Raw genomic sequence first — 26,899 nt, 5'->3', positions numbered from 1 at the left:
CCCCTTCCTTTCTCAATTGTGCCCGTCAGCAGCTATTCTAAGGTTGCTGCCAATGGGTGTGACACATTAATTTCTTCTGTGGGGTACACTGGACTCCACAAGGATTCACATTGGGGTGTAGAGTAGGATCTTGATCTGAGGCACCAACCGGCTCAAAGCTTTTGACTGTTCCCAAGATGCTCAGCGCATTCTCCTCTATAACCCCGCTTCCATGAACAGGGAGCTCAGTTTGTAGTTGGTGCCTTCAGTAGCAGGCCACTTAACAGGGGCCTGCCTCAGGCAGCCTATTCTTAGCTATTAATTTTGACAAGAAAATAAGAACTTTTTTTATGAGAATCTACAAGGGCTGCAGCAGGCTAGGTCTAATAGACATCTTTACTGCAGCTTCATCACTCCCAGCGGCGCTGTATACTCCCGTGCCCTGGTTGCTGGGTCACTGCAGCGGAGGCTCCGGTTTCTTCCTAAGGTCAGTCACACACACACCGCCCTTCCGGATCACGAGGCCGCTGATGAAGGGGAGCGTGGCCGTAGGGGGTGGACCGTGTGCGCACTGGCGTGGACACTGATTACTGGGCAGCCGCTCCACAAGCCACCAGGTACAGTTAAGGAGCACAGGTCTGGGGGTTTTTCTCCCATATTAAACCAATTTTGTACTGCCCGCAGCGCATTGCGATAGGTAATAGGGCCTGATTCAGGTTGGATTGCAATCACAATAAGCGATCCAACTGCAAAAATTGCTAAGAGCATACGCAAGTGCCTGCATTTTCTGCGGCACCCCGCAGAGAATGCGATCGCCTCTGCCTGTCAATCGGGGCAGGGGGGGAGAGGGGGGTCAGCAAAACTCCATTTCCAAGTCAGGGATGGAGCGGTGCGGGGGCAAGGCTTCAAAATGGGGTCTGCAACGGAGGAGACACAGGGGGCGTGGTCACAGCGGCTGTATGACATCACATTCAGCCGCTGTGATCACAAAAATGGTGGCGGCTTCCTGCGCGCACATACAGTCTGCACCAGCAGAAGGCTACACCATTTTTTATGATCACGCTGAACTGCAGTGCGACTGCAATTACAGCATGGTCAAGAAGGGAGGCGTCATGCTGGGTGGCCATGTCCTGTCACTGTGCAGGAGCCAGCACCGCTCACACACTAGTCCCCGGGTGCAGCCCCCAACCCCCGGGACACCCGGAGCAACAAAATGTAGATTCAGGCCACCAGGCCACGCCCCTACCTATGAAACCATGCCTCCTTTTTACCATTGCGCTGCTTATCTGCGCGCACTGCATTACAATCTCCTTCGCCACCTCTCTGGGTGTCACCAGTGATAGTGACACCTCTGCCATGCTTGTAGCAGCTGGTCCTAAGATCTACGCCTCAAGCCCTGAGTGTTTGCCCTTGTGACTTGTTGATCATCATAGCGAAGCAGATGCTTACAGAAAACTGCAGGGGCTTAGATTGAAAATAAAAAAAATTATGGGTATAAGGTAGAGAAGAGCGGGTTCGGTTCTCCGAGAACCGAATTCCCCACGAACTCCACGTGGTTTACACTGGTCCGAGGCAGGCTCGGTTGTTCCCGCCTGACTCGGAAAACCTGAACAAGGGAAAATGTCATCATCCCGCTGTCGGATTCTCGCGAGATTCGGATTTCATATAAAGAGCTGCGCGTTGCCGCCATTTTTACTCGTGCATTGAAGAGAGAGCGGAGAGGACGTGGCTATGTTCTCTCAGTGGAAATCTCAATATCAGTGCTCATTATCAGTGGTTACTTATTGCTGCTCAGTAATACTAGTAGTGTGTCTCTCCTGCTCAGTGTCAGTTCTCAGTAGTATCCTCATCAGTGCTCAGTATCACTGCTCATTGTCTTGTGCTGCATTGTGGTGCTCAGCATACTACAGTACATTACTAATAGTCCAGTGCTGCATCTTGCTGCTCAGTGTCAGTTCTAGTATCCTCATCAGTGCTCACTATCACTGCTCATTACATTGTGGTGTTCTGTATACTACAGTAACATAGTAATATAGTAACATATAGTAATATAGTTTTTGAGGTTGAAAAGAGGCAAATTGCCCATCGTGTTCAACCTGTTTTAAGTTGTGATGATTCTACATACTTGCTGAATAATGTTTTATGACTGGGAGTTTTTTTAAGGTCAGTGCGCTTAGTCTCGCGTCCAAATATTCCTTTAAAGAAAAGGGTCGTCAAACAGGTTCTACTGTTTGGATTCAGTCAGTTGTGGATGCTCCGTCAGAAAACACCTCTCCAAACTTCTTTGGTGGCTGCTCAGTTCTTCAGAATATGACTTGGGTATGTTCAGTCATGAAATTCTGTGAAGGCAGGGGAGAAGAACAAGCGCCATATGGTGTAGTATTTTGAATAAATTGGAGTGATAGATAGGTATATACGAAGTAAGTACCGGATAGATTCTTGAGATTAGGCCTGTCTGTCTCACTAAATTCTTTGTGGCTGTTCCCCACCTAGGAGACAAAAGATCATCGCCATATGGTGTAGTAACCTCAGATATATCTTGGGGTACCCTCCCCTCTATTTCATGCGTACCAAAAGGAAAATTCAATATAGCATATAGGATATATTTATATCCAGGTAGATCAAGTCGGTCCAATATGATGTAATGGCTGAATCAGTCGACTGTTGCTGCCTTATATAGTATTATCAATAAAAAATTTTAATCCACAAAATAATAATACAAATTCAGATAAAAAATAAATAAAACAAATCAGAAAATCTTAGCTGATTGGTGTAGGCAGTAGTTAGGTCAGTCTCAACGCGTTTCGCCTCCAGGGCTTCCTCAGGAGAATACATCATATCAAAAGATACACATATTTATAGTGCTTTCAGTTTCGTTTTGGCCAGCACTTCCGGTTCTAACCTAAACCGGAAGTGACGCGGCAGTGGCCGGGACGAGCCGCGTCACTTCCGGTTTCACGGAGCAAACGGACTCTATGTCCGTCTTGCGCTACTTATACAGACTGATCTAAAATTTATATTAACACTGCACCACCAATGCAATCTAATGTTAAATATCAAGCCACATATGCATTTAGTATGTAAGTCGGACCGAGCACTTCCGGTTCCGGAAATGACGCGAACCGGAAGTGCTGGCCAAAATGAAACTGAAAGCACTATAAATATGTGTATCTTTTGATATGATGTATTCTCCTGAGGAAGCCCTGGAGGCGAAACGCGTTGAGACTGACCTAACTACTGCCTACACCAATCAGCTAAGATTTTCTGATTTGTTTTATTTATTTTTTATCTGAATTTGTATTATTATTTTGTGGATTAAAATTTTTTATTGATAATACTATATAAGGCAGCAACAGTCGACTGATTCAGCCATTACATCATATTGGACCGACTTGATCTACCTGGATATAAATATATCCTATATGCTATATTGAATTTTCCTTTTGGTACGCATGAAATAGAGGGGAGGGTACCCCAAGATATATCTGAGGTTACTACACCATATGGCGATGATCTTTTGTCTCCTAGGTGGGGAACAGCCACAAAGAATTTAGTGAGACAGACAGGCCTAATCTCAAGAATCTATCCGGTACTTACTTCGTATATACCTATCTATCACTCCAATTTATTCAAAATACTACACCATATGGCGCTTGTTCTTCTCCCCTGCCTTCACAATGTTTTATGACTAGTTAACTACTACAACTCATGTTCCCCCTGGATTAACCATGTTGATATTTTAAGTATTATAACCTTGGATAGCTTTTTCATTCAGAAATGTATCCATTCCTTTTTTAAATCCAATTACAGAGTCCACCATTACCACCTTCCCTGGCAGGGAATTCCACATCCTGATTGCCCTAACAGTGAAGATCATAGTATCTCACCTGGCAGGTAAGTAGGAGTTGGGCTAGAGCTGTGGAGGATTGCTGCTTGGGCACCCCCTGTCAAGTGAAGGAGATCCAACTGAGGCAGCACAAGGGAACTCTCGAAAGAAGAACAAGGCTAGAGGAAGATCTGAGACAAAGAAATCTGACTTTTACCAGAGCTGACCAGAGGAAAGCACAAACACAGTCCCCCACTACCACAAATAATGCAGTCGAGTTTCCCACATTTGGGGAAATCACAGGGGTCAGCATACCCAGAATGCAATGAATGAACCTCACCCTGGGAGAACAATCTTCATGACCATGGTATCTCCTATGCAAAATAAGTATGATTTGGGATAGGGCTGGGGAGGGCCGCTGCTCAGGCACATCTCTGTCAAGTAAAGGAGATTCAACTGAGGCAGCACAAGGGAACTCTCATCTGGGGACAACAACTGCAGGGAGAACACATATTTTCAGATGAACATGGGAGGGCAGAAGGCTGCCTAATACTGAAGCACCCCCAAACAACAAACCAAATGCAACAACTAGTGCAAGCATTCCTGGGGGAAGGCCTGCAGCAGATGGATTTGAATATGGTGATGTCATCCAAGCAGTGGGTCAAAGTTGGCTTCAACCCTCGTCTGCATATGAAAAGAATAAAGGGGTGTGCAGGGCATGGCGGCCTTTTGCAGCGCTTGGATGACCCCTAGTTCGCATTAAACACCTCCACCCTCCTTCGGTGTGGGGCTCATGTTGGCTATGCCCCAGCCCCTGAAGCATTCAAGCTGATTTCTTGCAGCAGCTGGGCACTGTAACAGCTCCAGAGCTGCTCTGTAAAGCAAGTAAAAGGGTGTGGGCCCTGCAGCACTACCTGTAGTTTGCATTGTGCGTTGGAAGGCACAAAGTAAGCAGACGGGAGAAGTCAGGATAGTGCACTAGGGTATAGAAGGGAGGGGCTCAAGAAAAAAGAAGTGGAAACAGACAGCAAACTAGGCTGGAGAGAGACCTGAGACAAAGAGATCTGAATTATATGAGAGCCGACCAGGGGAAACACAAATTATGCAGTCAAGTTTCCCACATTTGGGGAAATCGCAGGGGCAGCACACCCAGAGTGCAATGGGTGAGCCTTGCCCTGGGAGAAGCATCTTCATGATCATAGTATCTCACCTGGCAGGTAAGTAGGAGTTGGGCTAGAGCTGGGGAGGGTCGCTGCTCGGGCACCCCCCTGTCAAGTGAAGGAGATCCAACTGAGGCAGCACAAGGGAACTCTCGAAAGAAGAACAAGGCTAGAGGAAGATCTGAGACAAAGAAATCTGACTTTTACCAGAGCTGACCAGAGGAAAGCACAAACACAGTCCCCCACTACCACAAATAATGCAGTTGAGTTTCCCACATTTGGGGAAATCACAGGGGTCAGCATACCCAGAATGCAATGAATGAACCTAACCCTGGGAGAACAATCTTCATGACCATGGTATATCCTATGCAAAATAAGTATGATTTGGGATAGGGCTGGGGAGGGCCGCTGCTCAGGCACATCTCTGTCAAGTAAAGGAGATTCAACTGAGGCAGCACAAGGGAACTCTCATCTGGGGACAACAACTGCAGGGAGAACACATATTTTCAGATGAACATGGGAGGGCAGAAGGCTGCCTAAAACTGAAGCACCCCCAAACAACAAACCAAATGCAACTACTAGTGCAAGCATTCCTGGGGGAAGGCCTGCAGCAGATGGATTTGCATATGGTGATGTCATCCAAGCAGTGGGTCAAAGTTGGCTTCAACCCTCGTCTGCATATGAAAAGAAAAAAGGGGTGTGCAGGGCATGGCGCCCTTTTGCGGCGCTTGGATGACCCCTAGTTCGCATTAAACACCTCTACCCTCCTTCGGTGTGGGGCTCATGTTGGCTATGCCCCAGCCCCTGAAGCATTTAAGCTGATTTCTTGCAGCAGCTGGGCACTGTAACAGCTCCAGAGCTGCTCTGTAAAGCAAGTAAAAGGGTGTGGGCCCTGCAGCACTACCTGTAGTTTGCATTGTGCGTTGGAAGGCACAAAGTAAGCAGACGGGAGAAGTCAGGATAGTGCACAAGGGTATAGAAGGGAGGGGCTCAAGAAAAAAGAAGTGGAAACAGACAGCAAACTAGGCTGGAGAGAGACCTGAGACAAAGAGATCTGAATTATATGAGAGCCGACCAGGGGAAACACAAATTATGCAGTCAAGTTTCCCACATTTGGGGAAATCGCAGGGGCAGCACACCCAGAGTGCAATGGGTGAGCCTTGCCCTGGGAGAAGCATCTTCATGATCATAGTATCTCACCTGGCAGGTAAGTAGGAGTTGGGCTAGAGCTGGGGAGGGTCGCTGCTCGGGCACCCCCCTGTCAAGTGAAGGAGATCCAACTGAGGCAGCACAAGGGAACTCTCGAAAGAAGAACAAGGCTAGAGGAAGATCTGAGACAAAGAAATCTGACTTTTACCAGAGCTGACCAGAGGAAAGCACAAACACAGTCCCCCACTACCACAAATAATGCAGTTGAGTTTCCCACATTTGGGGAAATCACAGGGGTCAGCATACCCAGAATGCAATGAATGAACCTAACCCTGGGAGAACAATCTTCATGACCATGGTATCTCCTATGCAAAATAAGTATGATTTGGGATAGGGCTGGGGAGGGCCGCTGCTCAGGCACATCTCTGTCAAGTAAAGGAGATTCAACTGAGGCAGCACAAGGGAACTCTCATCTGGGGACAACAACTGCAGGGAGAACACATATTTTCAGATGAACATGGGAGGGCAGAAGGCTGCCTAATACTGAAGCACCCCCAAATAACAAACCAAATGCAACAACTAGTGCAAGCATTCCTGGGGGAAGGCCTGCAGCAGATGGATTTGAATATGGTGATGTCATCCAAGCAGTGGGTCAAAGTTGGCTTCAACCCTCGTCTGCATATGAAAAGAATAAAGGGGTGTGCAGGGCATGGCGGCCTTTTGCGGCGCTTGGATGACCCCTAGTTCGCATTAAACACCTCCACCCTCCTTCGGTGTGGGGCTCATGTTGGCTATGCCCCAGCCCCTGAAGCATTCAAGCTGATTTCTTGCAGCAGCTGGGCACTGTAACAGCTCCAGAGCTGCTCTGTAAAGCAAGTAAAAGGGTGTGGGCCCTGCAGCACTACCTGTAGTTTGCATTGTGCGTTGGAAGGCACAAAGTAAGGAGACGGGAGAAGTCAGGATAGTGCACAAGGGTATAGAAGGGAGGGGCTCAAGAAAAAAGAAGTGGAAACAGACAGCAAACTAGGCTGGAGAGAGACCTGAGACAAAGAGATCTGAATTATATGAGAGCCGACCAGGGGAAACACAAATTATGCAGTCAAGTTTCCCACATTTGGGGAAATCGCAGGGGCAGCACACCCAGAGTGCAATGGGTGAGCCTTGCCCTGGGAGAAGCATCTTCATGATCATAGTATCTCACCTGGCAGTAAAGTAGGAGTTGGGCTAGAGCTGGGGAGGGTCGCTGCTCGGGCACCCCCCTGTCAAGTGAAGGAGATCCAACTGAGGCAGCACAAGGGAACTCTCGAAAGAAGAACAAGGCTAGAGGAAGATCTGAGACAAAGAAATCTGACTTTTACCAGAGCTGACCAGAGGAAAGCACAAACACAGTCCCCCACTACCACAAATAATGCAGTTGAGTTTCCCACATTTGGGGAAATCACAGGGGTCAGCATACCCAGAATGCAATGAATGAACCTAACCCTGGGAGAACAATCTTCATGACCATGGTATCTCCTATGCAAAATAAGTATGATTTGGGATAGGGCTGGGGAGGGCCGCTGCTCAGGCACATCTCTGTCAAGTAAAGGAGATTCAACTGAGGCAGCACAAGGGAACTCTCATCTGGGGACAACAACTGCAGGGAGAACACATATTTTCAGATGAACATGGGAGGGCAGAAGGCTGCCTAATACTGAAGCACCCCCAAACAACAAACCAAATGCAACAACTAGTTCAAGCATTCCTGGGGGAAGGCCTGCCGCAGATGGATTTGCATATGGTGATGTCATCCATGCAGTGGGTCAAAGTTGGTTCAAACACCTTTGCAAAGTTCTATAAGTTTGATACCCTGGCTGAGGAGGACCTCCTGTTTGCTCAATCAGTGCTGCAGAGTCATCCGCACTCTCCTGCCCGTTTGGGAGCTTTGGTATAATCCCCATGGTCCTTACGGAGTCCCCAGCATCCTCTAGGACGTAAGAGAAAATAAGATTTTAAACCTACCGGTAAATCTTTTTCTCGTAGTCCGTAGAGGATGCTGGGTGCCCGTCCCAAGTGCGGTCTACTTCTGCAAGACTTGTATATAGTTATTGCTTACATAAGGGTTATATGTTAGTTTTCATCGGTCTTGGACTGATGCTATGTTGTTTTCATACTGTTAACTGGGTAGTATATCACAAGTTATACGGTGTGATTGGTGTGGCTGGTATGAATCTTGACCTTGGATTAACAAAAATCCTTTCCTCGTACTGTCCGTCTCCTCTGGGCACAGTTTCTCTAACTGAGGTATGGAGGAGGGGCATAGAGGGAGGAGCCAGTGCACACCCAGATCAAAAGTCTTTCTTAAAGTGCCCATGTCTGCTGCGGAGCCCGTCTATCCCCCATGGTCCTTACGGAGTCCCCATCATCCTCTACGGACTACGAGAAAAAAAAATTACCGGTAGGTTTAAAATGTTATTTTTTTCTCTGCAACCCACTGCTAAATTGTGCTTCCTAGCTGTTTTTTATAAAATCACTTAATTAAATCTAACTCTGATTACGTCAGAGAAGGCCAGGTACCCTACACCATAAGAGGGGGTATGAAATTTTGACTTGTCTTCTTAAAGATCACCAAAATCTGTTGACAAGGTCAATTACATCCCTGGGTGGGATTGAACCACCAACCTTTTGGTTAATAGCCCATGTAAGTGCAAGAAATCCTGAAGCACTCACTCATCATGGGAAAGTACCAATGTGTTTCTTACAAAAATTCTCCAGATTATTGACTTTTTAAAGTTTTTCTAGGAAACGTTCTAGATGAATGCTTATTAGCCTTTGTCAGTATTGACTTTTGCAAGGTGTCTCTGTGGCGCAATCGGTTAGCATGTTTGGCTATTAACCAAAAGGTTGGTGGTTCAATCCCACCCAGGGATGTAATTGACCTTGTAATCAGATTTTGGTGATCTTTAAGTAGACAAGTCAAAATTTCAAAAACCCCCCTTATGGTGTAGGGTACCTGGCCTTCTCTGATGTAATCAGAGTTAGATTTGATTAAGTGATTTTATAAAAAAACAGCTAGGAAGCACAATTTAGCAGTGGGTTGCAGAGAAAAAAAATTATGCTGGCAGAAAAGTACAATTGAGTGATTAAACAGCTCTTCATTTTCTGATTTTATGTTTATGCTAACAAATTTGCTCTCTGAAAAGTGTCCACAAAGCCAAGTCTCTGATTAACACCTTTGTAGGAATGGTTTTTCACCTATTACTGAATTAAACTTGCTTCATTGGAAAGGCATCAAAGATGCATCCTCATTTCAATGTCTACTGAAATAATACAGGTTGACACCAGGAAACGTCACTGCATCATTGCTGCTTCCTCATGGGGAAGTCTGTTTAATGTGAAAACAAGGTGATATCTAATCAGCACACAGGTAAGGAATTAAGAAAATCTTTCTTTATGGGTGAAGATGTTTCTCACAAATTGTTGTCCCAATGCATCATTGAAATTCAAGATGGAAGATGATTTTCATATATCACTTGTACATTTTGCATTGCTCTTCTGGTGACAATGTAGTTTGTTTTTGTCAATTACCATTTCAGTAATAGGGTAAAGAAAATTAAGTGGATTTTTTAAAGAAAACAATGCTGTCAATATACTATTAAAACAAATTAAAATGATAAAAGTTATTGTACTTTAAGTAAAAATAAAAGAGCCAAAATATCAATCCCAGTTTTTGATTACTTTAATTATAAAAAAAAAAATGCACATAGCAGAGGATAGTTTCGATCAATCGACCTCTGGGGTATGGGCCCAGCATGCTTCCATTGCACTACTCTGCTGCTCATGGAAGTGTAAGAGATCCTGAAGACTAAATTGATTAAAGGCCTAAAAGTACTTGACTATAAGGAAAGACTTACTAGGCTGAATATTTATACACTAGAAAAGAGGTGCCTAAGAGGAGATATTATTAATATCTTCAAATATGTAAAGATACATAACAAAGAGTTATCAGAGGAATTATTTATTAAAAGAACACGTGGTCACTCGCTGCGACTGGAGGAAAGTTCAGAACGCAATGGAGGAAAGGATTCTTCACTGTTAGGGCAATCAGGATGTGGAATTCCCTGCCAGGGAAGGTGGTAATGGCGGACTCTGTAATTGGATTTAAAAAAGGAATGGATACATTTCTGAATGAAAAAGCTATCCAAGGTTATAATACTTAAAATATCAACATGGTTAATCCGGGGGTAACATGAGTTATAGTAGCTAACTAGTCATAAAACATTATTCAGCAAGTATGTAGAATCATCACAACTTAAAACAGGTTGAACACGATGGGCAATTTGCCTCTATTCAACCTCAAAAACTATGTTACTATATTACTATGTTATTGTAGTATACAGAACACCACAATGCAATGAGCAGTGATAGTGAGCACTGATGAGGATACTAGAACTGACACTGAGCAGCAAGATGCAGCACTGGACTATTAGTAATGTACTGTAGTATGCTGAGCACCACAATGCAGCACAAGACAATGAGCAGTGATACTGAGCACTGATGAGGATACTACTGAGAACTGACACTGAGCAGGAGAGACACACTACTAGTATTACTGAGCAGCAATAAGTAACCACTGATACTGAGCACTGATATTGAGATTTCCACTGAGAGAACATAGCCACGTCCTCTCCGCTCTCTCTTCAATGCACGAGTAAAAATGGCAGCAACGCGCAGCTCTTTATATGGAATCCGAATCTCGCGAGAATCCGACAGCGGGATGATGACATTTTCCCTTGTTCAGGTTTTCCGAGTCAGGCGGGAACAACCGAGCCTGCCTTGGACCAGTGTAAACCACGTGGAGTTTGTGGGGAATTCGGTTCTCGGAGAACCGAACCTGCTCCTCTCTACCTTATACCCATCAATTTTTTTATTTTCAATCTAAGCCCCTGCAGTTTTCTGTAAGCATCTGCTTCGCTATGATGATCAACAAGTCACAAGGGCAAACACTCAGGGTTTGAGGCGTAGATCTTAGGACCAGCTGCTACAAGCATGGCAGAGGTGTCACTATCACTGGTGACACCCAGAGAGGTGGCGAGGGAGATTGTAATGCAGTGCGCGCAGATAAGCAGCGCAATGGTAAAAAGGAGGCATGGTTTCATAGGTAGGGGCGTGGCCTGGTGGCCTGAATCTACATTTTGTTGCTCCGGGTGTCCCGGGGGTTGGGGGCTGCACCCGGGGACTAGTGTGTGAGCGGTGCTGGCTCCTGCACAGTGACAGGGCATGGCCACCCAGCATGACGCCTCCCTTCTTGACCATGCTGTAATTGCAGTCGCACTGCAGTTCAGCGTGATCATAAAAAATGGTGTAGGCTCCTGCTGGGGCAGACTGTATGTGCGCGCAGGAAGCCGCCACCATTTTTGTGATCACAGCGGCTGAATGTGATGTCATACAGCCGCTGTGACCATGCCTCCTGTGTCTCCTCTGTTGCAGACCCCATTTTGAAGCCTTGCCCCCGCACCGCTCCATCTCTGACTTGGAAATGGAGTGTTGCTGACCCACCTCTCCCCCCCTTCCCCGCCCCGATTGACAGGCAGAGGCGATCACATTCTCTGCGGGGTGCCGCAGAAAATGCAGGCACATGCGTATGCTCTTAGCAATTTTTGCAGTTGGATCGCTTATTGTGATTGCAATCCAACCTGAATCAGGCCCTATTACCTATCACAATGCGCTGCGGGCAGTACAAAATTGGGTTAATATAGGAGAAAAACCCCCAGACCTGTGCTCCTTAACTGTACCTGGTGGCTAGTGGAGCGGCTGCCCAGTAATCAGTATCCACCGCAGTGCGCACACGGCCCACCCCCTACGGCCTCGCTCCCCTTCATCAGCGGCCTCGTGATCCGGAAGGGTGGTGTGTGTGTGACTGACCTTAGGATGAAACCGGAGCCTCCGCTGCAGTGACCCAGCAACCAGGGCACGGGAGTATACAGCGCCGCTGGGAGTGATGAAGCTGCAGTAAAGATGTCTATTAGACCTAGCCTGCTGCAGCCCTTGTAGATTCTCATAAAACAAGTTCTTCTTTTCTTGTCAAAATTAATAGCTAAGAATAGGCTGCCTGAGGCAGGCCCCTGTTAAGCGGCCTGCTACTGAAGGCACCAACTACAAACTGAGCTCCCTGTTCATGGAAGCGGGGTTATAGAGGAGAATGCACTGAGCTTCTTGGGAACAGTCAAAAGCTTTGAGCCGGTTGGTGCCTCAGATCAAGATCCTACTCTACACCCCAATGTGAATCCTTGTGGAGTCCAGTGTACCCCACAGAAGAAATTAATATGTCACACCCATTGGCAGCAACCTTAGAATAGCTGCTGACGGGCACAATTGAGAAAGGAAGGGGGGGGGGGACATTTGAATCCAGCACATAGATGCAATTCAAATATGTAATTTGTACCTTCCTATTTTAAAATATAATGGATGAACCTCACCCTGTGAGAACAATCTTCATGATCAAGAGATCTCATATGCAAAATAAGGATGAGTTGGGATAGGGCTGGGGAGGGTGGCTGCTCGGGCAGCCCCTCCCCCGTCAAGTTAAGGAGATTCAACTGAGGAAGCACAAGGGAACTCTCGTCTGGGGACAACAACTGCAGGGAGACCACATCTTTTCAGATGAACATGGGAGGGCGGAAGGCTGCCTAATACTGAAGCACCATATGCAACAACTAGTACAAGCATTCCTGGGGGAAGGTCTGCAGCAGACGGATTTGCATACGGTGATGTTATCCAAGCAGTGGGCCAAAGTTGACTGGAACCCTCATCTGCATATGAAAAGAGAAAAAGGGCATGCAGGGCATGGCGGCCTTTTGCAGTGCTTGGATGACCCCTAGTTCACATTAAACACCCCCACCCTCCTTTGGTGTGGGGCTCATGTTGGCCATGCCCCATCCCCTGAAGCATTCAAGCTGATTTCTTGCAGCAGCTGGGCACTGTAACAGCTCCAGAGCTGTTCTGTAAGGCAAGTAAAAGGGTGTGGGCCCTGCAGCACCACCTGTAGTTCGCATTGTGCGTTGGAAGGCACAAAGTAAGCAGACGGGAGGAGAAGTCAGGATAGTGCGCAAGGGCATTCTTTTCTCTTAGTCCGTAGAGGATGCTGGGGTCACATTAAGAACCATGGGGTATAGACGGGATCCGCAAGAGACATGGGCACTTTAAGACTTTCAAAGGGTGTGAACTGGCTCCTCCCTCTATGCCCCTCCTCCAGACTCCAGTTATAGGAACTGTGCCCAGGGAGACGGACATTTCGAGGAAAGGATTTATTGTTAAACTAAGGTGAGCATCTTACCAGCTCACACCTTAAGCATGCCGCAGAAAGTGGCATTCAACAGAACACAAGCCAACGGCATGAACAATTGCAGCAAAAAGCTGACCAGAACCATAACACAACATGTGTATAACCACAAGTAATAACTGCAGACACAGTATGGACTGGGACGGGTGCCCAGCATCCTCTACAGACTAAGAGAAAAGGATTTACCGGTAGGTATTAAAATCCTATTTTCTCATACGACCTAGAGGATGCTGGGGTCACATTAAGAACCATGGGGTTATACCAAAGCTCTTGAACGGGTGGGAGAGTGCGTACGACTCTGCAGCACCGAATGACCCAACTTAAGGTTATCATCAGCCAAGGTATCAAACTTGTAAAACTTAGCAAAAGTGTTTACTAAATAGCTGCTCGGCAAAGTTGCAATGCCGAGACTCCCCGACCAGCTGCCAAGGATGAACCCACCTTTCTAGTAGAATGGGTCTTCACCTACTTCAGTAACGGCAATCCTGCCGTGGAACGAGCATGCTGAATCTTACCACAGATCCAGCGCATAATGGTCTACATGGAAGCAGGACACCCAATCCTGATGGGAGCATACAGGACAAACAGAGCCTCTGTTTTCCTAATCTGAACCGTTCTGGTGACATAAATTTTCAAAGTTCTGACCACAGCCAGAGACTTTGACTCAACGAAGGTGTCAGTGGCCAAAGGCACCATGTGGAAAGATGAACCACCTTCGGCAGAAATTGTTGACGTGTCCTCAATTCTGCTCTATCTTCATGAAAGATCAAATAAAGGCTCTTGTGATACTGCATGGTTTGTACTGTTTTCCATGTGCTCCCAGATCTTTCAAGCAAGTAGCATGGTCAAGAAAGTTCTGTTTGAAAAGAAACAAACATTTACTGTCATTGTTATGCAAATAAACTTACATTAAAGCTAACAAGAAAGCACACTCGTTCTGTCTTTAAACTGATAAAAGAAACCCCAATAATATGGGGCATGCAAAAATTGAGATAAAACTCAGTTTTGCTCCTCTCCACGGAAATCTTTAATAAAAGGCGAAATATTTGTTAGTTCTGAAGAGAAACCAGAGCATGACCAAGATTCCACCTGTCGCCTGAGTGCCATGCCAGCAGTTCTCATTCAGATCAAAGTGAGCACCCAATTTGAATGACAGAAAGCAGATTTCTCACCAGGCTTCCCCTTGCTATAAACATGGTTTGTACTCTTTTCCATGTGCTCCCAGATCTTTCAAGCAATTAGTATGGTCAAGAAAGTTCTGCTTGAAAAGAAACAGACATTTATAGTCATTGTTATGCAAATAAACTTACATTAAAGCTAACAAGAAAGCACACTCGTTCTGTCTTTAAACTGATAAAAGAAACCCCAATAATATGGGGCATGCAAAAATTGAGATAAAACTCAGTTTTGCTCCTCTCCACAGAAATCTTTAATAAAAGGCGAAAGATTTGTTCGTTCTGAAGAGAAACCAGAGTATGACCAAGATTCCACCTGTCGCCTAAATGCTGTGCCAGCAGTCCTCATTCAGATCAAAGTGAGCGCCCAACTTGAAAGAAAGCAGATTTCTCACCTGGCTTCTCCTTGCTATAAGCATGGTTTGTACTGTATTCCATGTGCTCCCAGATCTTTCAAGCAAGTAGCATGGTCAAGAAAGTTCTGTTTGAAAAGAAACAAACATTTACTGTCATTTCTATGCAAATGAGCTTACATTAAAGCTAACAAGAAAGCACACTCGTTCTGTCTTTAAACTGATAAAAGAAACCCCAATAATATGGGGCATGCAAAGATTGAGATAAAACTCGGTTTTGCTCCTCTCCACAGAAATCTTTAGTAAAAGGCGAAAGATTTGTTCGTTCTGAAGAGAAACCAGAGCATGACCAAGATTTTCATCTGAAAATAAGTGTTCTCCCTGCAGTTGTTGTCCCCAGATGAGAGTTCCCTTGTGCTGCCTCAGTTGAATCTCCTTTACTTGACAGAGATGTGCCTGAGCAGCGGCCCTCCCCAGCCCTATCCCAAATCATACTTATTTTGCATAGGAGATACCATGGTCATGAAGATTGTTCTCCCAGGGTGAGGTTCATTCATTGCATTCTGGGTATGCTGACCCCTGTGATTTTCCCAAATGTGGGAAACTCGCTTTTATACCCTTGTGCACTATCCTGACTTCTCCTCCTGTCTGCTTACTTTGTGCCTTCCAATGCACAATGCAAACTACAGGTAGTGCTGCAGGGCCCACACCCTTTTACTTGCCTTACAGAGCAGCTCTGGAGCTGTTACAGTGCCAAGCTGCTGCAAGAAATCAGCTTGAATGCTTCAGGGGATGGGGCATGGCCAACATGAGCCCCACACCGAAGGAGGGTGGGGGTGTTTAATGCGAACTAAGGGTCATCCAAGCGCCGCAAAAGGCCGCCATGCCCTGCACACCCCTTTTCTCTTTTCATATGCAGATGAGGGTTCCAGCCAACTTTGGCCCACTGCTTGGATGACATCACCGTATGCAAATCCGTCTTCTGCAGAACTTCCCCCAGGAATGCTTGTACTAGTTGTTGCATTTGGTTTGTTGTTTGGGGGTGCTTCAGTATTAGGCAGCCTTCTGCCCTCCCATGTTCATCTGAAAAAATGTGTTCTCCCTGCAGTTGTTGTCCCCAGATGAGAGTTCCCTTGTGCTGCCTCAGTTGAATCTCCTTTACTTGACAGAGATGTGCATGAGCAGCGGCCCTCCCCAGCCCTATCCCAAATCATACTTATTTTGCATAGGAGATACCATGGTCATGAAGATTGTTCTCCCAGGGTGAGGTTCATTCATTGCATTTTGGGTATGCTGACCCCTGTGATTTACCCAAATGTGGGAAACTCAACTGCATTATTTGTGGTAGTGGGGGACTGTGTTTGTGCTTTCCTCTGGTCAGCTCTGGTAAAACTCAGATTTCTTTGTCTCAGATTTTCCTCTAGCCTTGTTCTTCTTTCGAGAGTTCCCTTGTGCTGCCTCAGTTGGATCTCCTTCACTTTACAGGGAAGTACCCGAGCAGCGACCCTCCCCAGCTCTCGCCCAACTCCTACTTACCTGCCAGGTGAGATACTATGATCATGAAGGTGCTTCTCCCAGGGCAAGGCTCACCCATTGCACTCTGGGTGTGCTGCTCCTGCGATTTCCCCAAATGTGGGAAACTTGACTGCATAATTTGTGTTTCCCCTGGTCGGCTCTCGTATAATTCAGATCTCTTTGTCTCAGGTCTCTCTCCAGCCTAGTTTGCTGTCTGTTTCCACTTCTCTTTTCTTGAGCCGCTCCCTTCTATGCCCTTGCGCACTATCCTGACTTCTCCTCCTTTCTGCTTACTTTGTGCCTTCCAACGCACAATGCGAACTATAGGTAGTGCTGCAGGGCCCACACCCTTTTACTTGCCTTACAGAGCAGCTCTGGAGCTGTTACAGTGCCCAGCTGCTGCAAGAAATCAGCTTGAATGCTTCAGGGGCTGGGGCATAGCCAACATGAGCCCCACACCGAAGGAGGGTGGAGGTGTTTAATGCAAACTAGGGGTCATCCAAGTGCCGCAAAAGGCCGCCATGCCCTGCATAACCCTTTTCTCTTTTTATATGCAGATGAGGGTTCCAGCCAACTTTGGCCCACTGCTTGGATGACATCACCGTATGCAAATCCGTCTTCTGCAGACCTTCACCCTGGAATGCTTTTACTAGTTGTTGCATTTGGTTTGTTGTTTGGGGATGCTTCAGTATTAGGCAGCCTTCTGCCCTCCCATGTTCATCTGAAAATATGTGTTCTCCCTGCAGTTGTTGTACCCAGATGAGAGTTCCCTTGTGCTGCCTCAGTTGAATCTCCTTTACTTGACAGAGATGTGCCTGAGCAGCGGCCCTCCCCAGCCCTATCCCAAATCATACTTATTTTGCATAGGAGTTACCATGGTCATGAAGATTGTTCTCCCAGGGTGAGGTTCATTCATTGCATTCTGGGTATGCTGACCCCTGTGATTTCCCCAAATGTGGGAAACTCGACTGCATTATTTGTGGTAGTGGGGGACTGTGTTTGTGCTTTCCTCTGGTCAGCTCTGGTAAAAGTCAGATTTCTTTGTCTCAGATCTTCCTCTAGCCTTGTTCTTCTTTCGAGAGTTTCTTTGTGCTGCCTCAGTTGGATCTCCTTCACTTGACAGGGGGGTGCCCGAGCAGCGACCCTCCCCAGCTCTAGCCCAACTCCTACTTACCTGCCAGGTGAGATACTATGATCAGGAAGTTGCTTCTCCCAGGGCAAGGCTCACCCATTGCACTCTGGGTGTGCTGCTCCTACGATTTCCCCAAATGTGGGACACTTGACTGCATAATTTGTGTTTCCTCTGGTCGGCTCTCGTATAATTCAGATCTCTTTGTCTCAGGTCTTTCTCCAGCCTAGTTTGCTGTCTGTTTCCACTTCTTTTATCTTGAGCCCCTCCCTTCTATACCCTTGTGCACTATCCTGACTTCTCCTCCCGTCTGCTTACTTTGTGCCTTCCAATGCACAATGCAAACTACAGGTAGTGCTGCAGGGCCCACACAATCTTTTACTTGCCTTACAGAGCAGCTCTGGAGCTGTTACAGTGCCCAGCTGCTGCAAGAAATCAGCTTGAATGCTTCAGGGGATGGGGCATGGCCAACATCAGCCCCACACCAAAGGTGGGTGGGGGTGTTTAATGCGAACTAGGGGTCATCCAAGCACCGCAAAAGGCCGCCATGCCCTGCACGCCCCTTTTCTCTTTTCATATGCAGATGAGGGTTGTAGCCAACTATGACCCACTGCTTGGATGACATCACCATATGCAAATCCATCTGCGGCAGGCCTTCCCCCAGGAATGCTTGCACTAGTTGTTGCATTTGGTTTGTTGTTTGGGGGTGCTTCAGTTTTAGGCAGCCTTCTGCCCTCCCATGTTCATCTGAAAATATGTGTTCTCCCTGCAGTTGTTGTCCCCAGATGAGAGTTCCCTTGTGCTGCCTCAGTTGAATCTCCTTTACTTGACAGAGATGTGCCTGAGCAGCGGCCCTCCCAGCCCTATCCCAAATCATACTTATTTTGCATAGGAGACACCATGGTCATGAAGATTGTTCACCCAGGGTGAGGTTCATTCATTGCATTCTGGGTATGCTGACCCCTGTGATTTCCCCAAATGTGGGAAACTCGCCTGCATTTTTTGTGGTAGTGGGGGACTGTGTTTGTGTTTTCCTCTGGTCAGCTCTGGTAAAAGTCAGATTTCTTTGTCTCATATATTCCTCTAGCCTTGTTCTTCTTTCGAGAGTTCCCTTGTGCTGCCTCAGTTGGATCTCCTTCACTTGACAGGGGGGTGCCCGAGCAGTGACCCTCCCCAGCTCTAGCCCAACTCCTACTTACCTGCCAGGTGAGATACTATGATCATGAAGGTGCTTCTCCCAGGGCTAGGCTCACCCATTGCACACTGGGTGTGCTGCTCCTGCGATTTCCCCAAATGTGGGAAACTTGATTGCATAATTTGTGTTTCCCCTGGTCGGCTCTCGTATAATTCAGATCTCTTTGTCTCAGGTCTCTCTCCAGCCTAGTTTGCTGTCTGTTTCCACTTCTCTTTTCTGGAGCCACTGCCTTCTATGCCCTTGCGCACTATCCTGACTTCTCCCGTCTGCTTACTTTGTGCCTTCCAACACACAATGCGAACTACAGGTAGTGCTGCAGGGCCCACACCCTTTTAGTTGCCTTACAGAGCAGCTCTGGAGCTGTTACAGTGCCCAGCTGCTGCAAGAAATCAGCTTGAATGCTTCAGGGGCTGGGGCATAGCCAACATGAGCCCCACACCAAAGGAGGGTGGGGGTGTTTAATGCGAACTAGGGGTCATCCAAGCACCGCAAAAGGCCGCCATGCCCTGCATGCCCCTTTTCTCTTTTCATATGCAAATGAGGGTTCCAGCCAACTTTGGCCCACTGCTTTGATGACATCACCGTATGCAAATCCGTCTGCTGCAGACCTTCCCCCAGGAATGCTTGTACTAGTTGTTGCATATGGTTTGATATTTGATGGTGCTTCAGTATTAGGCAGCCTTCTGCCCTCCCATGTTCATCTGAAAAGATGTGGTCTCCCTGCAGTTGTTGTCCCCAGACGAGAGTTCCCTTGTGCTTCCTCAGTTGAATCTCCTTAACTTGACGGGGGAGGGGCCGAGCAGCCACCCTCCCCAGCCCTATCCCAACTCATACTTATTTTGCATATGAGATCTCTTGATCATGAAGATTGTTCTCACAGGGTGAAGTTCATCCATTATATTTTAAAATAGGAAGGTACAAATTACATATTTGAATTGCATCTATGTGCTGGATTCAAATGTCCCCCCCCCCCTTCCTTTCTCAATTGTGCCCGTCAGCAGCTATTCTAAGGTTGCTGCCAATGGGTGTGACACATTAATTTCTTCTGTGGGGTACACAGGACTCCACAAGGATTCACATTGGGGTGTAGAGTAGGATCTTGATCTGAGGCACCAACCGGCTCAAAGCTTTTGACTGTTCCCAAGATGCTCAGTGCATCCTCCTCTATAACTCCGCTTCCATGAACAGGGAGCTCAGTTTGTAGTTGGTGCCTTCAGTAGCAGGCCACTTAACAGGGGCCTGCCTCAGGCAGCCTATTCTTAGCTATTCATTTTGACAAGAAAAGAAGAACTTGTTTTATGAGAATCTACAAGGGCTGCAGCAGGCTAGGTCTAATAGACATCTTTACTGCAGCTTCATCACTCCCAGCGGCGCTGTATACTCCCGTGCCCTGGTTGCTGGGTCACTGCAGCGGAGGCTCCGGTTTCTTCCTAAGGTCAGTCACACACACACCGCCCTTCCGGATCACGAGGCCGCTGATGAAGGGGAGCGTGGCCGTAGGGGGTGGACCGTGTGCGCACTGGCGTGGACACTGATTACTGGGCAGCCGCTCCACTAGCCACCAGGTACAGTTAAGGAGCACAGGTCTGGGGGTTTTTCTCCTATATTAAACCAATTTTGTACTGCCCGCAGCGCATTGTGATAGGTAATAGGGCCTGATTCAGGTTGGATTGCAATCACAATAAGTGATCCAACTGCAAAAATTGCTAAGAGCATACGCATGTGCCTGCATTTTCTGCGGCACCCCGCAGAGAATGCGATCGCCTCTGCCTGTCAATCGGGGCAGGGGGGGAGAGGGGGGTCAGCAACACTCCATTTCCAAGTCAGGGATGGAGCGGTGCGGGGGCAAGGCTTCAAAATGGGGTCTGCAATGGAGGAGACACAGGGGGCGTGGTCACAGCGGCTGTATGACATCACATTCAGCCGCTGTGATCACAAAAATGGTGGCGGCTTCCTGCGCGCACATACAGTCTGCACCAGCAGGAGGCTACACCATTTTTTATGATCACGCTGAACTGCAGTGCGACTGCAATTACAGCATGGTCAAGAAGGGAGGCGTCATGCTGGGTGGCCATAAGAGATGAGCGGGTTCGGTTCCTCGGAATCCGAACCCGCCCGAACTTCACCCTTTTTTGCACGGGTCCGAGCAGACTCGGATCCTCCCGCCTTGCTCGGTTAACCCGAGCGCGCCCGAACGTCATCATCCCGCTGTCGGATTCTCACGAGACTTGGATTCTATATAAGGAGCCGCGCGTCGCCGCCATTTTCACACGTGCATTGAGATTGATAGGGAGAGGACGTGGCTGGCGTCCTCTCCGTTTAGATTAGAAGATAGAGACGAGTGACATTTGATTTACTACTAATTTGGGGAGCAGTTGAACTTGTCAGGAGTACTCAGTAGTGCAGAGTTTTGCTGATAGTGACCACCAGTTTTATTATTTATAATCCGTTCTCTGCCTGAAAAAAAACGATACACATACCATATCTGTGCTCAGCCTCAGTGTGCTGCATGATATATCATCTATGTATATCTGACTGTGCTGAGTGCTCACTGCTCACACAGCTTAATTGTGGGGGAGACTGGGGAGCAGTTATAGCAGGAGTACAGTGCACACTTTTGCTGCCAGTGTGACCACCAGTATATTGTCTGCCTGAAAAAGTTAAACACTCCTGTGGTGTTTTTTTTTTATTCTATAAACGCATTCTGCTGACAGTGTCCAGCAGGTCCGTCATACATATATTATATAAATATTTATCTGCAGTAGTGTTATATTTTTTTTTTCATCTTTATCATCTCTATATTAGCAGACGCAGTACGGTAGTCCACGGCTGTGGCTATCTCTGTGTCGTCAGTGCTCGTCCATAATTGTATACCTACCTACCTGTGGTGGTTTTTATTTTTTCTATCTTCTTCATACTAGTAGTTTAGGAGTCTACTGACAGTGTCCACCAGGTCCATCATTATATTATATACCTACAGTAGTAATATATTTATTATATTATCTATACTAGCAGACGCAGTACGGTAGTCCACGGCTGTGGCTATCTCTGTGTCGTCAGTGCTCGTCCATAATTGTATACCTACCTACCTGTGGTGGGGTTTTTTTTTTATCTTCTTCATACTAGTAGTTTAGCAGTCTGCTGACAGTGTCCACCAGGTCCGTCATTATATTATATACCTACAGTAGTAATATATTTATTATATTATCTATACTAGCAGACGCAGTACGGTAGTCCACGGCTGTACCTACCTCTGTGTCGTCAGTGCTCGTCCATAATTGTATACCTACCTGTGGTGGGGTTTTTTTTTCTATCTTCTTCATACTAGTAGTTTAGGAGTCTGCTGACAGTGTCCACCAGGTCCGTCATTATATTATATACCTACAGTAGTAATATATTTAGTATATTATCTATACTAGCAGACGCAGTACGGTAGTGCACGGCTGTACCTACCTCTGTGTCGTCACTCGTCCATAATTGTATACCTAACTGTGGTGGGTTTTTTTTTCTATCTTCTTCATACTAGTAGTTTAGCAGTCTGCTGACAGTGTCCACCAGGTCCATCATTATATTATATATACCTACAGTAGTTATATATATTTTTTTTATATCATTAATTATCATCTCTATACTAGCAGACGCAGTACGGTAGGCCACGGCTGTGGCTATCTCTGTGTCGTCAGTGCTCGTCCATAATTGTATACCTACCTACCTGTGGTGCAAGTTTTTTTCTATCTTCTTCATACTAGTAGTTTAGCAGTCTGCTGACAGTGTCCACCAGGTCCGTCATTATATTATATATACCTACAGTAGTTATATATATATTTTTTTATATCATTAATTATCATCTCTATACTAGCAGACGCAGTACGGTAGTCCACGGCTGTAGCTACCTCTGTGTCGTCAGTCACTCGTCATCCATAAGTATACTAGTATCCATCCATCTCCATTGTTTACCTGAGGTGCCTTTTAGTTGTGCCTATTAAAATATGGAGAACAAAAATGTTGAGGTTCCAAAAATAGGGAAAGATCAAGATCCACTTCCACCTCGTGCTGAAGCTGCTGCCACTAGTCATGGCCGAGACGATGAAATTCCATCAACGTCGTCTGCCAAGGCCGATGCCCAATGTCATAGTACAGAGCATGTAAAATCCAAAACACAAAAGATCAGTAAAAAAAGGACTCAAAAATCTAAATAAAAATCGTCGGAGGAGAAGCGTAAACTTGCCAATATGCCATTTACCACACGGAGTGGCAAGGAACGGCTGAGGCCCTGGCCTATGTTCATGGCTAGTGGTTCAGCTTCACATGAGGATGGAAGCACTCAGCCTCTCGCTAGAAAAATGAAAAGACTTAAGCTGGCAAAAGCACAGCAAAGAACTGTGCGTTCTTCAAAATCACAAATCCACAAGGAGAGTCCAATTGTGTCGGTTGCGATGCCTGACCTTCCCAACACTGGACGTGAAGAGCATGCACCTTCCACCATTTGCACGCCCCCTGCAAGTGCTGGAAGGAGCACCCGCAGTCCAGTTCCTGATAGTCAGATTGAAGATGTCAGTGTTGAAGTACACCAGGATGAGGAGGATATGGGTGTTGCTGGCGCTGGGGAGGAAATTGACAAGGAGGATTCTGATGGTGAGGTGGTTTGTTTAAGTCAGGCACCCGGCGAGACACCTGTTGTCCGTGGGAGGAATATGGCCATTGACATGCCTGGTGAAAATACCAAAAAAATCAGCTCTTCGGTGTGGAAGTATTTCAACAGAAATGCGGACAACAGGTGTCAAGCCGTGTGTTGCCTTTGTCAAGCTGTAATAAGTAGGGGTAAGGACGTTAACCACCTCGGAACATCCTCCCTTATACGTCACCTGCAGCGCATTCATCATAAGTCAGTGACAAGTTCAAAAACTTTGGGCGACAGCGGAAGCAGTCCACTGACCAGTAAATCCCTTCCTCTTGTAACCAAGCTCACGCAAACCACCCCACCAACTCCCTCAGTGTCAATTTCCTCCTTCCCCAGGAATGCCAATAGTCCTGCAGGCCATGTCACTGGCAATTCTGACGAGTTCTCTCCTGCCTGGGATTCCTCCGATGCATCCTTGAGTGTAACGCCTACTGCTGCTGGCGCTGCTGTTGTTGCTGCTGGGAGTCGATGGTCATCCCAGAGGGGAAGTCGTAAGACCACTTTTACTACTTCCACCAAGCAATTGACTGTCCAACAGTCCTTTGCAAGGAAGATGAAATATCACAGCAGTCATCCTGCTGCAAAGCGGATAACTGAGGCCTTGGCATCCTGGGCAGTGAGAAACGTGGTTCCGGTATCCATCATTACTTCAGAGCCAACTATAGACTTGATTGAGGTACTGTGTCCCCGGTACCAAATACCATCTAGGTTCCATTTCTCTAGGCAGGCGATACCGAAAATGTACACAGACCTCAGAAAAAGACTCACCAGTGTCCTAAAAAATGCAGTTGTACCCAATGTCCACTTAACCACGGACATGTGGACAAGTGGAGCAGGGCAGACTCAGGACTATATGACTGTGACAGCCCACTGGGTAGATGTATTGACTCCCGCCGCAAGAACAGCAGCGGCGGCACCAGTAGCAGCATCTCGCAAACGCCAACTCTTTCCTAGGCAGGCTACGCTTTGTATCACCGCTTTCCAGAATACGCACACAGCTGAAAACCTCTTACGGCAACTAAGGAAGATCATCACAGAATGGCTTACCCCAATTGGACTCTCCTGTGGATTTGTGGCATCGGACAACGCCAGCAATATTGTGCGTGCATTATATCTGGGCAAATTCCAGCACGTCCCATGTTTTGCACATACCTTGAATTTGGTGGTGCAGAATTATTTAAAAAACGACAGGGGCGTGCAAGAGATGCTGTCGGTGGCCACAAGAATTGCGGGACACTTTCGGCGTACAGGCACCACGTACAGAAGACTGGAGCAACACCAAAAACGCCTGAACCTGCCCTGCCATCATCTGAAGCAAGAAGTGGTAACGAGGTGGAATTCAACCCTCTATATGCTTCAGAGGATGGAGGAGCAGCAAAAGGCCATTCAAGCCTATACATCTGACCACGATATAGGAGGTGGAATGCACCTGTCTCAAGCGCAGTGGAGAATGATTTCAACGTTGTGCAAGGTTCTGCAACCTTTTGAACTTGCCACACGTGAAGTCAGTTCAGACACTGCCAGCCTGAGTCAGGTCATTCCCGTCATCAGGCTTTTGCAGAAGAAGCTGGAGACATTGAAGGAGGAGCTAAGACAGAGCGATTCCGCTAGGCATGTGGGACTTGTGGATGGAGCCCTTCATTCGCTTAACCAGGATTCACGGGTGGTCAATCTGTTGAAATCAGAGCACTACATTTTGGCCACCGTGCTCGATCCTAGATTTAAAACCTACGTTGTATCTCTCTTTCCGGCAGACACAAGTCTGCAGGGGTTCAAAGACCTGCTGGTGAGAAAATTATCAAGTCAAGCGGAACTTGATCGGTCAACAGCTCCTCCTTCACATTCTCCCGCAATTGGGGGTGCGAGGAAAAGGCTCAGAATTCCGAGCCCACCCGCTGGCGGTGATGCAGGGCAGTCTGGAGCGACTGCTGATGCTGACATCTGGTCCGGACTGAAGGACCTGCCAACGATTACGGACATGTCGTCTACTGTCACTGCATATGATTCTCTCACCATTGAAAGAATGGTGGAGGATTATATGAGTGACCGCATCCAAGTAGGCATGTCAGACAGTCCGTACGTATACTGGCAGGAAAAAGAGGCAATTTGGAGGCCCTTGCACAAACTGGCTTTATTCTACCTAAGTTGCCCTCCCACAAGTGTGTACTCCGAAAGAGTGTTTAGTGCCGCCGCTCACCTTGTCAGCAATCGGCGTACGAGGTTACTTCCAGAAAATGTGGAGAAGATGATGTTCATTAAAATGAATTATAATCAATTTCTCCGTGGAGACATTGACCAGCAGCAATTGCCTCCACAAAGTACACAGGAAGCTGAGATGGTGGATTCCAGTGGGGACGAATTGATAATCTGTGAGGAGGGGGATGTACACGGTGATGAATCGGAGGATGATGATGAGGTGGACATCTTGCCTCTATAGAGCCAGTTTGTGCAAGGAGAGATTAATTGCTTCTTTTTTGGTGGGGGTCCAAACCAACCCGTCATTTCAGTCACAGTCGTGTGGCAGACCCTGTCACTGAAATGATGGGTTGGTTAAAGTGTGCATGTCCTGTTTATACAACATAAGGGTGGGTGGGAGGGCCCAAGGCAATTCCACCTTGCACCTCTTTTTTCTTTTATTTTTCTTTGCGTCATGTGCTGTTTGGGGAGTGTTTTTTGGAAGGGCCATCCTGCGTGACACTGCAGTGCCACTCCTAGATGGGCCAGGTGTTTGTGTCGGCCACTTGGGTCGCAGAGCTTAGTCACACAGCTACCTCATTGCGCCTCTTTTTTTCTTTGCGTCATGTGCTGTTTGGGGAGTGTTTTTTGGAAGGGCCATCCTGCGTGACACTGCAGTGACACTCCTAGATGGGCCAGGTGTTTGTGTCGTCCACTTGGGTCGCTGAGCTTAGTCACACAGCTACCTCATTGCGCCTCTTTTTTTCTTTGCGTCATGTGCTGTTTGGGGAGTGTTTTTTGGAAGGGCCATCCTGCGTGACACTGCAGTGCCACTCCTAGATGGGCCAGGTGTTTGTGTCGGCCACTTGGGTCGCTGAGCTTAGTCACACAGCTACCTCATTGCGCCTCTTTTTTTCTTTGCGTCATGTGCTGTTTGGGGAGTGTTTTTGGAAGGGCCATCCTGCGTGACACTGCAGTGCCACTCCTAGATGGGCCAGGTGTTTGTGTCGGCCACTTGGGTCGCTGAGCTTAGTCACACAGCTACCTCATTGCACCTCTTTTTTTCTTTGCGTCATGTGCTGTTTGGGGAGTGTTTTTTGGAAGGGCCATCCTGCGTGACACTGCAGTGCCACTCCTAGATGGGCCAGGTGTTTGTGTCGGCCACTTGGGTCGCTGAGCTTAGTCACACAGCTACCTCATTGCGCCTCTTTTTTTCTTTGCGTCATGTGCTGTTTGGGGAG

The 26,899-nt window shown here is 47.1% G+C and overlaps 14 non-coding genes and 4 pseudogenes across 14 annotated transcripts; 8 read left to right on the top strand and 10 right to left on the bottom strand.

The window, feature by feature from the left end:
* Nucleotides 1-4,032: 4,032 nt before the first annotated feature.
* Nucleotides 4,033-4,196, bottom strand: LOC135011249 (U1 spliceosomal RNA). The gene has a single exon (XR_010210364.1). It is a non-coding gene; the product is annotated as a U1 spliceosomal RNA (small nuclear RNA).
* Nucleotides 4,197-4,888: 692 nt separating this feature from the next.
* Nucleotides 4,889-5,030, bottom strand: LOC135011246 (U1 spliceosomal RNA; annotated as a pseudogene).
* A 152-nt stretch (nucleotides 5,031-5,182) lies between these two features.
* LOC135011232 (U1 spliceosomal RNA) lies at nucleotides 5,183-5,346 on the bottom strand. The gene has a single exon (XR_010210350.1). It is a non-coding gene; the product is annotated as a U1 spliceosomal RNA (small nuclear RNA).
* Nucleotides 5,347-6,038: 692 nt separating this feature from the next.
* LOC135011245 (U1 spliceosomal RNA) lies at nucleotides 6,039-6,180 on the bottom strand (annotated as a pseudogene).
* Nucleotides 6,181-6,332: 152 nt separating this feature from the next.
* On the bottom strand, nucleotides 6,333-6,496 carry LOC135011264 (U1 spliceosomal RNA). Its single transcript, XR_010210375.1, has one exon. It is a non-coding gene; the product is annotated as a U1 spliceosomal RNA (small nuclear RNA).
* Nucleotides 6,497-7,188: 692 nt separating this feature from the next.
* On the bottom strand, nucleotides 7,189-7,330 carry LOC135011255 (U1 spliceosomal RNA; annotated as a pseudogene).
* Nucleotides 7,331-7,482: 152 nt separating this feature from the next.
* LOC135011261 (U1 spliceosomal RNA) lies at nucleotides 7,483-7,646 on the bottom strand. The gene has a single exon (XR_010210372.1). It is a non-coding gene; the product is annotated as a U1 spliceosomal RNA (small nuclear RNA).
* Nucleotides 7,647-8,950: 1,304 nt separating this feature from the next.
* TRNAN-AUU (transfer RNA asparagine (anticodon AUU)) lies at nucleotides 8,951-9,024 on the top strand. Its single transcript has one exon. It is a non-coding gene; the product is annotated as a tRNA-Asn (tRNA).
* Nucleotides 9,025-14,394: 5,370 nt separating this feature from the next.
* Nucleotides 14,395-14,510, bottom strand: LOC135011263 (U5 spliceosomal RNA). Its single transcript, XR_010210374.1, has one exon. It is a non-coding gene; the product is annotated as a U5 spliceosomal RNA (small nuclear RNA).
* A 286-nt stretch (nucleotides 14,511-14,796) lies between these two features.
* On the bottom strand, nucleotides 14,797-14,912 carry LOC135011262 (U5 spliceosomal RNA). Its single transcript, XR_010210373.1, has one exon. It is a non-coding gene; the product is annotated as a U5 spliceosomal RNA (small nuclear RNA).
* Nucleotides 14,913-15,194: 282 nt separating this feature from the next.
* Nucleotides 15,195-15,310, bottom strand: LOC135011259 (U5 spliceosomal RNA). The gene has a single exon (XR_010210371.1). It is a non-coding gene; the product is annotated as a U5 spliceosomal RNA (small nuclear RNA).
* Nucleotides 15,311-15,454: 144 nt separating this feature from the next.
* Nucleotides 15,455-15,582, top strand: LOC135011257 (U1 spliceosomal RNA; annotated as a pseudogene).
* A 593-nt stretch (nucleotides 15,583-16,175) lies between these two features.
* Nucleotides 16,176-16,339, top strand: LOC135011237 (U1 spliceosomal RNA). Its single transcript, XR_010210355.1, has one exon. It is a non-coding gene; the product is annotated as a U1 spliceosomal RNA (small nuclear RNA).
* Nucleotides 16,340-16,491: 152 nt separating this feature from the next.
* LOC135011243 (U1 spliceosomal RNA) lies at nucleotides 16,492-16,654 on the top strand. The gene has a single exon (XR_010210361.1). It is a non-coding gene; the product is annotated as a U1 spliceosomal RNA (small nuclear RNA).
* Nucleotides 16,655-17,328: 674 nt separating this feature from the next.
* LOC135011227 (U1 spliceosomal RNA) lies at nucleotides 17,329-17,492 on the top strand. Its single transcript, XR_010210345.1, has one exon. It is a non-coding gene; the product is annotated as a U1 spliceosomal RNA (small nuclear RNA).
* Nucleotides 17,493-17,644: 152 nt separating this feature from the next.
* LOC135011253 (U1 spliceosomal RNA) lies at nucleotides 17,645-17,807 on the top strand. The gene has a single exon (XR_010210367.1). It is a non-coding gene; the product is annotated as a U1 spliceosomal RNA (small nuclear RNA).
* Nucleotides 17,808-18,482: 675 nt separating this feature from the next.
* LOC135011239 (U1 spliceosomal RNA) lies at nucleotides 18,483-18,646 on the top strand. Its single transcript, XR_010210357.1, has one exon. It is a non-coding gene; the product is annotated as a U1 spliceosomal RNA (small nuclear RNA).
* Nucleotides 18,647-18,798: 152 nt separating this feature from the next.
* Nucleotides 18,799-18,961, top strand: LOC135011254 (U1 spliceosomal RNA). Its single transcript, XR_010210368.1, has one exon. It is a non-coding gene; the product is annotated as a U1 spliceosomal RNA (small nuclear RNA).
* Nucleotides 18,962-26,899: the final 7,938 nt, after the last annotated feature.

The sequence above is a fragment of the Pseudophryne corroboree genome, unplaced genomic scaffold (genome assembly GCF_028390025.1).
Source record: "Pseudophryne corroboree isolate aPseCor3 unplaced genomic scaffold, aPseCor3.hap2 scaffold_2403, whole genome shotgun sequence".
NCBI lineage: Eukaryota > Metazoa > Chordata > Amphibia > Anura > Myobatrachidae > Pseudophryne > Pseudophryne corroboree.
The sequence above is the reverse complement of the archived record's forward strand: the minus strand, read 5'-3'. Positions and strand labels throughout refer to the sequence as shown.